Source organism: Equus przewalskii, chromosome 3 (assembly GCF_037783145.1).
Source record: "Equus przewalskii isolate Varuska chromosome 3, EquPr2, whole genome shotgun sequence".
Lineage (NCBI taxonomy): Eukaryota > Metazoa > Chordata > Mammalia > Perissodactyla > Equidae > Equus > Equus przewalskii.
The window spans coordinates 66131294-66144459 of NC_091833.1; positions in this window are offsets into that span (position 1 = coordinate 66131294).

Consider the following 13166-nt stretch of genomic DNA (forward strand, 5'->3'; position numbering starts at 1 on the left):
TATGGGTTGTTTTTTAAAAAAGCAGCAGGGTTTTCAGTGCATGTAGCTCACATCATTGACAGAATTAGAAGTGCTGATGTGTGCATTTTAAAAGTTTTAAATTTAACATCATATTTAAAAATAATACCAAAGAACTTTTTAGAGCCCTGAACTATTTCTTTATCATAGAATTTGAATACACTGGTTACAATGACATTATTCTTATAATAGTGCTAAGCTAATCGTTGAAAGGAAGGGAATGTTTGAATTTAAATTTCCTCTGACTGGTGCTCAAGGAAGCTCAAAAATCTTACTGAGCCAGCATCAGTACCTCTAGAACACTTGACAGAGGTTTATATACATGCCTTTTTTTTTTCTTTTTGCCCTAATGTCACACTCAGTTTTCCCTATTTCTTTTCTTTCAACTTAACTCTTTGCTGAGAAAATCAGAACTGAATGAGAAATTACAACGGACACCTAAAAAATCAAAAGATTATAAAAGAAAACTACAAAAAGCTGTATGTCAACATATTGGATAACCTAGAAGAAATGGATAAATTCTTAGACTCATACGACCTTCCAAAACTGAATCAAGAAGAAATAGAGAATAGGAATATACCAATCACCAGTAAGGAGATCAATACAGTAATCAAAAACATCCCAAAAAATAAAAATTCAGGACCAGATGGCTTCCCTGGTGAATTCTACCAAACATTCAAAGAAGATTTAACACTTATCCTTCTCAAAATCTTCCAAAAAATTGAAGAGGAGGGGAGGCTTCCTAACTCCTTTTATGAAGCCAACATTATCCTGATACCAAAACCAGACAGAAACAATATAAAAAAAAGAAAATTACAGGCCAATGTCACTGATGAACATTGATGCAAAAATACTCAACAAGATACAGCAAATTGAATACAATACATTAAAAGGATCTTACAAAATGATCAAGTGGGATTTATTCCAGGGATGCAGGGATACTTCAACATCCACAAATCAACCAGTGTTATACATCACAGTAACAAAATGAAGAGTAAAAATCACATGACAATCTCAATAGATGCAGAGAAAGCACTTGACAAGATACAGCCTCCATTTATGGTATAAACTCTGAATAAAATGGGTGTAGAAGGAAAGTACCCCAACATAATAAAGGCCATATATGACAAAACAACAGCTAATAGCATTCTCAGTGGAGAAAAACTAAAAGCCATCCCTCTGAAAACAGGAACCAGACAAGGATGCCCACTGTCACCACTCTTACTTAACATAGTATTGGAAGTTCTAGCCAGAGCAATCAGGCAAGAAAAAGAAATATAAGGCAGTCAAATTGGAAAGAAAGAAGCGAAACTGTCACTATTTGCAAATGACATGATTTCATGTAGAGAAAACCCTAAAGAATCCAACTAAAACTTTTAGAAATAATAAATGAATATGGTAAAGCTGCAAGATACAAAATTAACATACAAAAATCAGTTTCATTTCTATACACTGGCAATGAAGTAGCAGAAAGAGAAATTAAGAACACAATCCCACTTAAAATTGGAACAAAAACAATAAAATATCTCGGAAAAAACGTAAGCAAAGAGGGGAAAGATCTATACACTGAAAACCATAAAGCACTGTTGAAAGAAAGTGAAGAAGGCAGAAACAAACAGAAAGATATTCCATACTCTTGGATTGGAAAAATTAACATAGTAAAATGTCCATACTTCCTAAAGCAATCTACAGATTCAATGCAATCCCTATCAAAGTTCTAACAACACATTTCACAGAAATAGAACAAAGAGTCCTGATGTTTATGTGGAACAACAAAATGCCCCAAATAAGCAAATGAATCGTGAGAAAAAAAGAACAAAGCTGGAGGTATCACACTCCTGAATTTCGAAATGTACTACAAAGCTACAGTAGCCAAAACAGCATGGTACTGATACCAGACCTGAAGTGAGTTCACTCACTCATTGCACAGCAAGCCAATCTCTGACACCAGGTGTAGTGGAGGAAAGTAGGAATTTTATTATTCCACAGCGCTGGGCAAGGAGAGAGGGCAGCTAATGCTGAAATCCCAAACTCCCCAAAAAGCTAAAAGGAAGGGTTTTTATCTGGGATTTTAGGTAGGGGAGGGGGAGCATATGGCCTTGCTGGTCAGAGCTTTCCCACCAGCCTGTCCTTGGCCTTGAGGCTACTTTCAGAGAGGAGGGAGCCTGTGCCCTTGCTGGTCAGCAGCTTTCCCATCAGCCTGTATCCCTTTGTGGGGAGGAGATAATGAATCCAGGTGCTTGTCCTTGGTGATGTCCCTCTCCATGGAGGATAGTGGAACCTGAAGCCAAGAAGACAGAGAGTAAGTGGGAATGAGTGTTTTGGTTTTAACCCCATATATGCTGGGCTTAATTTAGGGATACTGATCTCAGGGTCGGTATGAGTACTGGCACAAAAACAGACACATAGATCAATGGGACAGAATTGAGAGCCAAGAAATAAACTGACACATGTATGGACAGCTAATTTTTGACAAGAGAGCCAAGAACATACGACAGAGAAAGGAGAATCTCTTCAATAAAAGGTGTTGAGATAACTGGACAGCCACATGCAAAAGAAGGAAAGTAGACAATTATCTTACACCATACAAAAAAATTAACTCCAAATGGATTAAAGACTTGAATATAAGACCTGGAGCCACGAAACTTCTTGAAGAAATCATAGGAAGTATGCTCTTCAACATCGGTCTTAGCAGCATATTTTCAAGTACCATGTCTGACCAGGCAAGGGAAACAACAGAAAAAATAAACAAATTGGACTACATCAAACTAAAAAGCTTCTGCACAGCAAAGGAAACCATCAACAAAATGAGAAGACAACATAACAATTGGGAGAAGATACCTGCAAACCACATAGCAGATAAGGGGTTAATATCCAAAGTATAAAAACGACTCACATGTCTCAACAACAAAAAAAGCTAACAACCCAGTTAAAAACTGGGCAAAAGATCTGAATAGACATTTCTCCAAAGAAGATATACTGAGGGCCATCAGCCACATGAAAAGATGTTCAACATCATTGACTATCAGGGAAATGCAAATGGAAACTACAATGAGATATCACCTCACATCAGAATGGCTATAATTAACAAGACAGGAAAAAATAAGTGTTGCAGAGGATGTAGAGGAAAGAGAACCCTCATACTGCTGGTGGGAGTGAAGACTGGCACAGCCACTAGGAAACACAGCATGGAGGCTCTTCAGAAAATTAGGAATAGAACAACCATAAGAGCCTGCTGCTCCACTCCTGGGTATTTATGCAAAGAATGTGAAAACATGAATGTGTAAAGATACATGCACCCCTATGTTCATTGCAGCATTATTCACAATAGCCAAGATTTAGATGCAAACTATGTGCCCATCAAAAGATGAATGGATAAAGAAGATGTGGTATATATACACAATGGAATACCACTCAGCCAACAGAAACAATGAAATGAGCCATTTGTGACAACATGGATGGACCTTGAGGATGTTATGCTAAGCGAAGTAAGTCAGAGAGAGAAAGTCAAATACCATATGATTTCACTCATAAGTAGCAGATAAAAACAACAACAAACATCACACAGAGACAGAGATTGGATTGGTGGATACTTGGATATTACCAGAGGGGAAGTGGGGAGGGAGGAGGGCGACGGGGTGACTAGGCAGATGTGTGTGGTGATGGATGATAATTAACCTTTGTGGGGTGAACATGATGTAATCTACACAGAAATTGAAACAGAATGATGCATATCTGAAATTTGTATAATGCTATAAACCAATGTTACTATGATAAAAAAATAAATTATTTAAAAAAAAAAAAAACATAGTCCATACTCCTTAGCGGCATTCCAGGCAAATCTTTGAGTGATTTTGTCTCAATTTACCATTTGATCCTTATTATTTAATTGCTTGCTTTGTACTGTTTATATTCTAATAGAAATAAACAATCAGCCCTGCAAAAAAAAAAAAGAAAGAAAGAAAATAAAGTTCAGGAAGAAAGGGACAGTTTATTGCTTGCATCTTTCAAATTCCACTCCATATGAAAGAGCAGAAATGTGCAATCTGGCAGGACACCAAGACAACAGGCATCAAACAGGACTGAGCTGGCAAATCTGGACATCTGGAGCCCATTTCCACTCGCAACTCATTGTTTCCTAGGCAAGCTTCCGGTCTGAAGGCTGAAGGCTCTGTTCTGACTCAGTTCCCTTCACCAGACCTGCTTCCCTTAGACATAGGCCTTCAAGCTGCCTAGCGGCCAAGCCAACTTATCCTTTTAGATCTGGCTTGAGCCTCTGCCTGTGAAGACATCCCTACAGCTGTGAGCCTGCTGGAGCCAGAAGCCAGCCTGAGCTCTCCTTCCTCCACCTGGACTGGCTTAATCCACAGCAGTGCCAGAAACATAGAAGGACAGTTTGCCTACAGAAAGAGAAGCATTACAGAAAGGCCCATTATACGACCCCTTTGATAAAATACAAGAAGTATTGAAAAGGCACCCATTTACATAAAAATTAATCAGGAAGGGAAAGGAGATTAAATAGAAATATATAATGATAAAATGAGAGAACAGAAAAAATGGACCAAAAGGCAAGGCCATTGCCTACCCATCCCATAACCTTGGACGAGCTGCTTAAACATTCCCAGACCTCAGGGCTGTGTGCAGGTTCAGTGGCAATGAGGCCTGGCACACAGTGGCCCTCAGCAAGTGCTAGATGAGTGAGCAAGTGAGAGAATGAATGAGTATAGGATGGGCTGGGATTCAAAGCAGAAGGTGTTAAACAGGGGTAAGGATTTCCTTAAATCCTTCATTGCTAACTACAATCTTGAGATGAGCCATGGCATATAGAGTTAAAACCGAAAGGAGCAGAGAGTTCGGTTTTCTCACAAGAAGGAAGAGTCAGAGTCCACACTCCTGAAGGTAGGGCCAAGGTGAGTATGGGACACACACCTTACAGAGCAGTGCGCTGGGGTCTCTGAGCATCCTGGGTGAAAAGTCAAGTTCAGGGATTCCCACACATATAGTAAGAGGACGGCTCGCATTCCTTTTTTCTTTAGGTAGAAAAGATATTCTGGGTCCCCCCACAGGATGACATCTGTCTGATGCCTGAGAAGATAAACACCGTTGAGAAAGCCTCACAAATTTTAAATGCTTTTATATCTTCTGTTTCACAACAGCCTGTACAGGTATTTGAACAACAGAGGACACGTAGGAGCAAGACTCTCTTTCTGGGATATGCACAGGGCTGGGGGCACACACGGGTTTGAAAGTCCCTTTCCAAAGCTCCTTGCTCTTTGGGCATTTGGAAAGCCCAGGGAAGTGAAAATATCCTGGCCTCTGAGTCAGATGGTCATGTTGGAAGTTCTATCTTACCTCATAAAAGCTGTATGATCTTGTGCAAGTTACATAAACTCCCTGAACTTTGGTTTCTGTATCTGTAAATTGGAGGCAATATTTATTCCCTTACAGGTTTACTGGAGACATTAACTCAGACAACGTAAGCAAGAAACCTGGTGTACAGCAGGAACTCAGCGAAGGTTAGTGTCCTTCCTCTCAACATGAAGGTCACGTTTAAATTCATAGCCAACAATAGAAACCCAAGAGAAGAGGATCGATATGATTTTGAATACTTAATATCAAAATAATATTTGCTAAATCAGGATTCCCTATTTCCTTTTTTCTCTCTATTAGTTTGGAAATGATCTTCTCTCTCTATCCATTGGATGGTTATCCTTAAAATTAGAGCAGGCATCCATGGTGCGAGTCCAGAGTTAGTCAATACACAAGATAGACTCCACAAGATAGATGTGGGGTCCAGGCCACTTCCCCATGTGTCTCACATGCTGTCCTCCTGCATTTCACCTTCCCTTTAGAGCCCAAAACCCATCATCAGTACTTTTGTTATTTTATATGCTCCAGGTTCGGTTTTGTTTCTCAGTCGTCCTTTTTAGTGAAGGGCTACAACTTTCCATTTTATTTGTCTGAAAATGTCTTTAGTTTGCACTGTCTCTTCAACGATTCCTAGCCCGGTGTAGAATACTAGGTTAAAGGTTATTTTCTCTCAGCTATTTAAAAATATTCCTGTGTGGCATAGAGTTAGAAGCATGGGCCCTGTGCTCAGAATCCCTAGAATCCAATCCTGGCCTTGCCAATCCCAGCTCTAAGACCTGGGCACATGACTCAGAGACTGGGCTCAACTTCCTCTTCAGTGACATGGGGACAATATTGGTCCTACTTTATAGGGCTGCAGTAAAGTTGGAATGAGATAGGGAATGTAAAATGCTTAGAACATAATAATGCTTTATATAAGGTTATTATTTTTATTACTTTATTGCCATCTGACTTTTATTGCTGCTGTTGAGAAGTCCACTGATGTCTAATGATCTTTCATATGTAACCTGACTTTGCTCCCTGCTGACTTTTAGGATCTTTGTTGGGGTGTTTTGCAGTTTCATTTCCATGCATCTAGCTGTTGCTTATTTTTATGTATACTGCTTAGGTCTCCTCAGGTTCCTGAATCAAAGGATTTGTTTCCTTCCTTGGGATTGGGAAATTTACAGCAATTATTTTTTTGAATGTTGCCTATATTTCTTGCAAGCTCAACCTTTCATTTAGAAGGATCTCTGTTGTATGTAAGCTAGTATTTATGGGTTGTTTTTTAAAAAAGCAGCAGGGTTTTCAGTGCATGTAGCTCACATCATTGACAGAATTAGAAGTGCTGATGTGTGCATTTTAAAAGTTTTAAATTTAACATCATATTTAAAAATAATACCAAAGAACTTTTTAGAGCCCTGAACTATTTCTTTATCATAGAATTTGAATACACTGGTTACAATGACATTATTCTTATAATAGTGCTAAGCTAATCGTTGAAAGGAAGGGAATGTTTGAATTTAAATTTCCTCTGACTGGTGCTCAAGGAAGCTCAAAAATCTTACTGAGCCAGCATCAGTACCTCTAGAACACTTGACAGAGGTTTATATACATGCCTTTTTTTTTTCTTTTTGCCCTAATGTCACACTCAGTTTTCCCTATTTCTTTTCTTTCAACTTAACTCTTTGCTGAGAAAATCAGAACTGAATGAGAAATTACAACGGACACCTAAAAAATCAAAAGATTATAAAAGAAAACTACAAAAAGCTGTATGTCAACATATTGGATAACCTAGAAGAAATGGATAAATTCTTAGACTCATACGACCTTCCAAAACTGAATCAAGAAGAAATAGAGAATAGGAATATACCAATCACCAGTAAGGAGATCAATACAGTAATCAAAAACATCCCAAAAAATAAAAATTCAGGACCAGATGGCTTCCCTGGTGAATTCTACCAAACATTCAAAGAAGATTTAACACTTATCCTTCTCAAAATCTTCCAAAAAATTGAAGAGGAGGGGAGGCTTCCTAACTCCTTTTATGAAGCCAACATTATCCTGATACCAAAACCAGACAGAAACAATATAAAAAAAAGAAAATTACAGGCCAATGTCACTGATGAACATTGATGCAAAAATACTCAACAAGATACAGCAAATTGAATACAATACATTAAAAGGATCTTACAAAATGATCAAGTGGGATTTATTCCAGGGATGCAGGGATACTTCAACATCCACAAATCAACCAGTGTTATACATCACAGTAACAAAATGAAGAGTAAAAATCACATGACAATCTCAATAGATGCAGAGAAAGCACTTGACAAGATACAGCATCCATTTATGGTATAAACTCTGAATAAAATGGGTGTAGAAGGAAAGTACCCCAACATAATAAAGGCCATATATGACAAAACAACAGCTAATAGCATTCTCAGTGGAGAAAAACTAAAAGCCATCCCTCTGAAAACAGGAACCAGACAAGGATGCCCACTGTCACCACTCTTACTTAACATAGTATTGGAAGTTCTAGCCAGAGCAATCAGGCAAGAAAAAGAAATATAAGGCAGTCAAATTGGAAAGAAAGAAGCGAAACTGTCACTATTTGCAAATGACATGATTTCATGTAGAGAAAACCCTAAAGAATCCAACTAAAACTTTTAGAAATAATAAATGAATATGGTAAAGCTGCAAGATACAAAATTAACATACAAAAATCAGTTTCATTTCTATACACTGGCAATGAAGTAGCAGAAAGAGAAATTAAGAACACAATCCCACTTAAAATTGGAACAAAAACAATAAAATATCTCGGAAAAAACGTAAGCAAAGAGGGGAAAGATCTATACACTGAAAACCATAAAGCACTGTTGAAAGAAAGTGAAGAAGGCAGAAACAAACAGAAAGATATTCCATACTCTTGGATTGGAAAAATTAACATAGTAAAATGTCCATACTTCCTAAAGCAATCTACAGATTCAATGCAATCCCTATCAAAGTTCTAACAACACATTTCACAGAAATAGAACAAAGAGTCCTGATGTTTATGTGGAACAACAAAATGCCCCAAATAAGCAAATGAATCGTGAGAAAAAAAGAACAAAGCTGGAGGTATCACACTCCTGAATTTCGAAATGTACTACAAAGCTACAGTAGCCAAAACAGCATGGTACTGATACCAGACCTGAAGTGAGTTCACTCACTCATTGCACAGCAAGCCAATCTCTGACACCAGGTGTAGTGGAGGAAAGTAGGAATTTTATTATTCCACAGCGCTGGGCAAGGAGAGAGGGCAGCTAATGCTGAAATCCCAAACTCCCCAAAAAGCTAAAAGGAAGGGTTTTTATCTGGGATTTTAGGTAGGGGAGGGGGAGCATATGGCCTTGCTGGTCAGAGCTTTCCCACCAGCCTGTCCTTGGCCTTGAGGCTACTTTCAGAGAGGAGGGAGCCTGTGCCCTTGCTGGTCAGCAGCTTTCCCATCAGCCTGTATCCCTTTGTGGGGAGGAGATAATGAATCCAGGTGCTTGTCCTTGGTGATGTCCCTCTCCATGGAGGATAGTGGAACCTGAAGCCAAGAAGACAGAGAGTAAGTGGGAATGAGTGTTTTGGTTTTAACCCCATATATGCTGGGCTTAATTTAGGGATACTGATCTCAGGGTCGGTATGAGTACTGGCACAAAAACAGACACATAGATCAATGGGACAGAATTGAGAGCCAAGAAATAAACTGACACATGTATGGACAGCTAATTTTTGACAAGAGAGCCAAGAACATACGACAGAGAAAGGAGAATCTCTTCAATAAAAGGTGTTGAGATAACTGGACAGCCACATGCAAAAGAAGGAAAGTAGACAATTATCTTACACCATACAAAAAAATTAACTCCAAATGGATTAAAGACTTGAATATAAGACCTGGAGCCACGAAACTTCTTGAAGAAATCATAGGAAGTATGCTCTTCAACATCGGTCTTAGCAGCATATTTTCAAGTACCATGTCTGACCAGGCAAGGGAAACAACAGAAAAAATAAACAAATTGGACTACATCAAACTAAAAAGCTTCTGCACAGCAAAGGAAACCATCAACAAAATGAGAAGACAACATAACAATTGGGAGAAGATACCTGCAAACCACATAGCAGATAAGGGGTTAATATCCAAAGTATAAAAACGACTCACATGTCTCAACAACAAAAAAAGCTAACAACCCAGTTAAAAACTGGGCAAAAGATCTGAATAGACATTTCTCCAAAGAAGATATACTGAGGGCCATCAGCCACATGAAAAGATGTTCAACATCATTGACTATCAGGGAAATGCAAATGGAAACTACAATGAGATATCACCTCACATCAGAATGGCTATAATTAACAAGACAGGAAAAAATAAGTGTTGCAGAGGATGTAGAGGAAAGAGAACCCTCATACTGCTGGTGGGAGTGAAGACTGGCACAGCCACTAGGAAACACAGCATGGAGGCTCTTCAGAAAATTAGGAATAGAACAACCATAAGAGCCTGCTGCTCCACTCCTGGGTATTTATGCAAAGAATGTGAAAACATGAATGTGTAAAGATACATGCACCCCTATGTTCATTGCAGCATTATTCACAATAGCCAAGATTTAGATGCAAACTATGTGCCCATCAAAAGATGAATGGATAAAGAAGATGTGGTATATATACACAATGGAATACCACTCAGCCAACAGAAACAATGAAATGAGCCATTTGTGACAACATGGATGGACCTTGAGGATGTTATGCTAAGCGAAGTAAGTCAGAGAGAGAAAGTCAAATACCATATGATTTCACTCATAAGTAGCAGATAAAAACAACAACAAACATCACACAGAGACAGAGATTGGATTGGTGGATACTTGGATATTACCAGAGGGGAAGTGGGGAGGGAGGAGGGCGACGGGGTGACTAGGCAGATGTGTGTGGTGATGGATGATAATTAACCTTTGTGGGGTGAACATGATGTAATCTACACAGAAATTGAAACAGAATGATGCATATCTGAAATTTGTATAATGCTATAAACCAATGTTACTATGATAAAAAAATAAATTATTTAAAAAAAAAAAAACATAGTCCATACTCCTTAGCGGCATTCCAGGCAAATCTTTGAGTGATTTTGTCTCAATTTACCATTTGATCCTTATTATTTAATTGCTTGCTTTGTACTGTTTATATTCTAATAGAAATAAACAATCAGCCCTGCAAAAAAAAAAAAGAAAGAAAGAAAATAAAGTTCAGGAAGAAAGGGACAGTTTATTGCTTGCATCTTTCAAATTCCACTCCATATGAAAGAGCAGAAATGTGCAATCTGGCAGGACACCAAGACAACAGGCATCAAACAGGACTGAGCTGGCAAATCTGGACATCTGGAGCCCATTTCCACTCGCAACTCATTGTTTCCTAGGCAAGCTTCCGGTCTGAAGGCTGAAGGCTCTGTTCTGACTCAGTTCCCTTCACCAGACCTGCTTCCCTTAGACATAGGCCTTCAAGCTGCCTAGCGGCCAAGCCAACTTATCCTTTTAGATCTGGCTTGAGCCTCTGCCTGTGAAGACATCCCTACAGCTGTGAGCCTGCTGGAGCCAGAAGCCAGCCTGAGCTCTCCTTCCTCCACCTGGACTGGCTTAATCCACAGCAGTGCCAGAAACATAGAAGGACAGTTTGCCTACAGAAAGAGAAGCATTACAGAAAGGCCCATTATACGACCCCTTTGATAAAATACAAGAAGTATTGAAAAGGCACCCATTTACATAAAAATTAATCAGGAAGGGAAAGGAGATTAAATAGAAATATATAATGATAAAATGAGAGAACAGAAAAAATGGACCAAAAGGCAAGGCCATTGCCTACCCATCCCATAACCTTGGACGAGCTGCTTAAACATTCCCAGACCTCAGGGCTGTGTGCAGGTTCAGTGGCAATGAGGCCTGGCACACAGTGGCCCTCAGCAAGTGCTAGATGAGTGAGCAAGTGAGAGAATGAATGAGTATAGGATGGGCTGGGATTCAAAGCAGAAGGTGTTAAACAGGGGTAAGGATTTCCTTAAATCCTTCATTGCTAACTACAATCTTGAGATGAGCCATGGCATATAGAGTTAAAACCGAAAGGAGCAGAGAGTTCGGTTTTCTCACAAGAAGGAAGAGTCAGAGTCCACACTCCTGAAGGTAGGGCCAAGGTGAGTATGGGACACACACCTTACAGAGCAGTGCGCTGGGGTCTCTGAGCATCCTGGGTGAAAAGTCAAGTTCAGGGATTCCCACACATATAGTAAGAGGACGGCTCGCATTCCTTTTTTCTTTAGGTAGAAAAGATATTCTGGGTCCCCCCACAGGATGACATCTGTCTGATGCCTGAGAAGATAAACACCGTTGAGAAAGCCTCACAAATTTTAAATGCTTTTATATCTTCTGTTTCACAACAGCCTGTACAGGTATTTGAACAACAGAGGACACGTAGGAGCAAGACTCTCTTTCTGGGATATGCACAGGGCTGGGGGCACACACGGGTTTGAAAGTCCCTTTCCAAAGCTCCTTGCTCTTTGGGCATTTGGAAAGCCCAGGGAAGTGAAAATATCCTGGCCTCTGAGTCAGATGGTCATGTTGGAAGTTCTATCTTACCTCATAAAAGCTGTATGATCTTGTGCAAGTTACATAAACTCCCTGAACTTTGGTTTCTGTATCTGTAAATTGGAGGCAATATTTATTCCCTTACAGGTTTACTGGAGACATTAACTCAGACAACGTAAGCAAGAAACCTGGTGTACAGCAGGAACTCAGCGAAGGTTAGTGTCCTTCCTCTCAACATGAAGGTCACGTTTAAATTCATAGCCAACAATAGAAACCCAAGAGAAGAGGATCGATATGATTTTGAATACTTAATATCAAAATAATATTTGCTAAATCAGGATTCCCTATTTCCTTTTTTCTCTCTATTAGTTTGGAAATGATCTTCTCTCTCTATCCATTGGATGGTTATCCTTAAAATTAGAGCAGGCATCCATGGTGCGAGTCCAGAGTTAGTCAATACACAAGATAGACTCCACAAGATAGATGTGGGGTCCAGGCCACTTCCCCATGTGTCTCACATGCTGTCCTCCTGCATTTCACCTTCCCTTTAGAGCCCAAAACCCATCATCAGTACTTTTGTTATTTTATATGCTCCAGGTTCGGTTTTGTTTCTCAGTCGTCCTTTTTAGTGAAGGGCTACAACTTTCCATTTTATTTGTCTGAAAATGTCTTTAGTTTGCACTGTCTCTTCAACGATTCCTAGCCCGGTGTAGAATACTAGGTTAAAGGTTATTTTCTCTCAGCTATTTAAAAATATTCCTGTGTGGCATAGAGTTAGAAGCATGGGCCCTGTGCTCAGAATCCCTAGAATCCAATCCTGGCCTTGCCAATCCCAGCTCTAAGACCTGGGCACATGACTCAGAGACTGGGCTCAACTTCCTCTTCAGTGACATGGGGACAATATTGGTCCTACTTTATAGGGCTGCAGTAAAGTTGGAATGAGATAGGGAATGTAAAATGCTTAGAACATAATAATGCTTTATATAAGGTTATTATTTTTATTACTTTATTGCCATCTGACTTTTATTGCTGCTGTTGAGAAGTCCACTGATGTCTAATGATCTTTCATATGTAACCTGACTTTGCTCCCTGCTGACTTTTAGGATCTTTGTTGGGGTGTTTTGCAGTTTCATTTCCATGCATCTAGCTGTTGCTTATTTTTATGTATACTGCTTAGGTCTCCTCAGGTTCCTGAATCAAAGGATT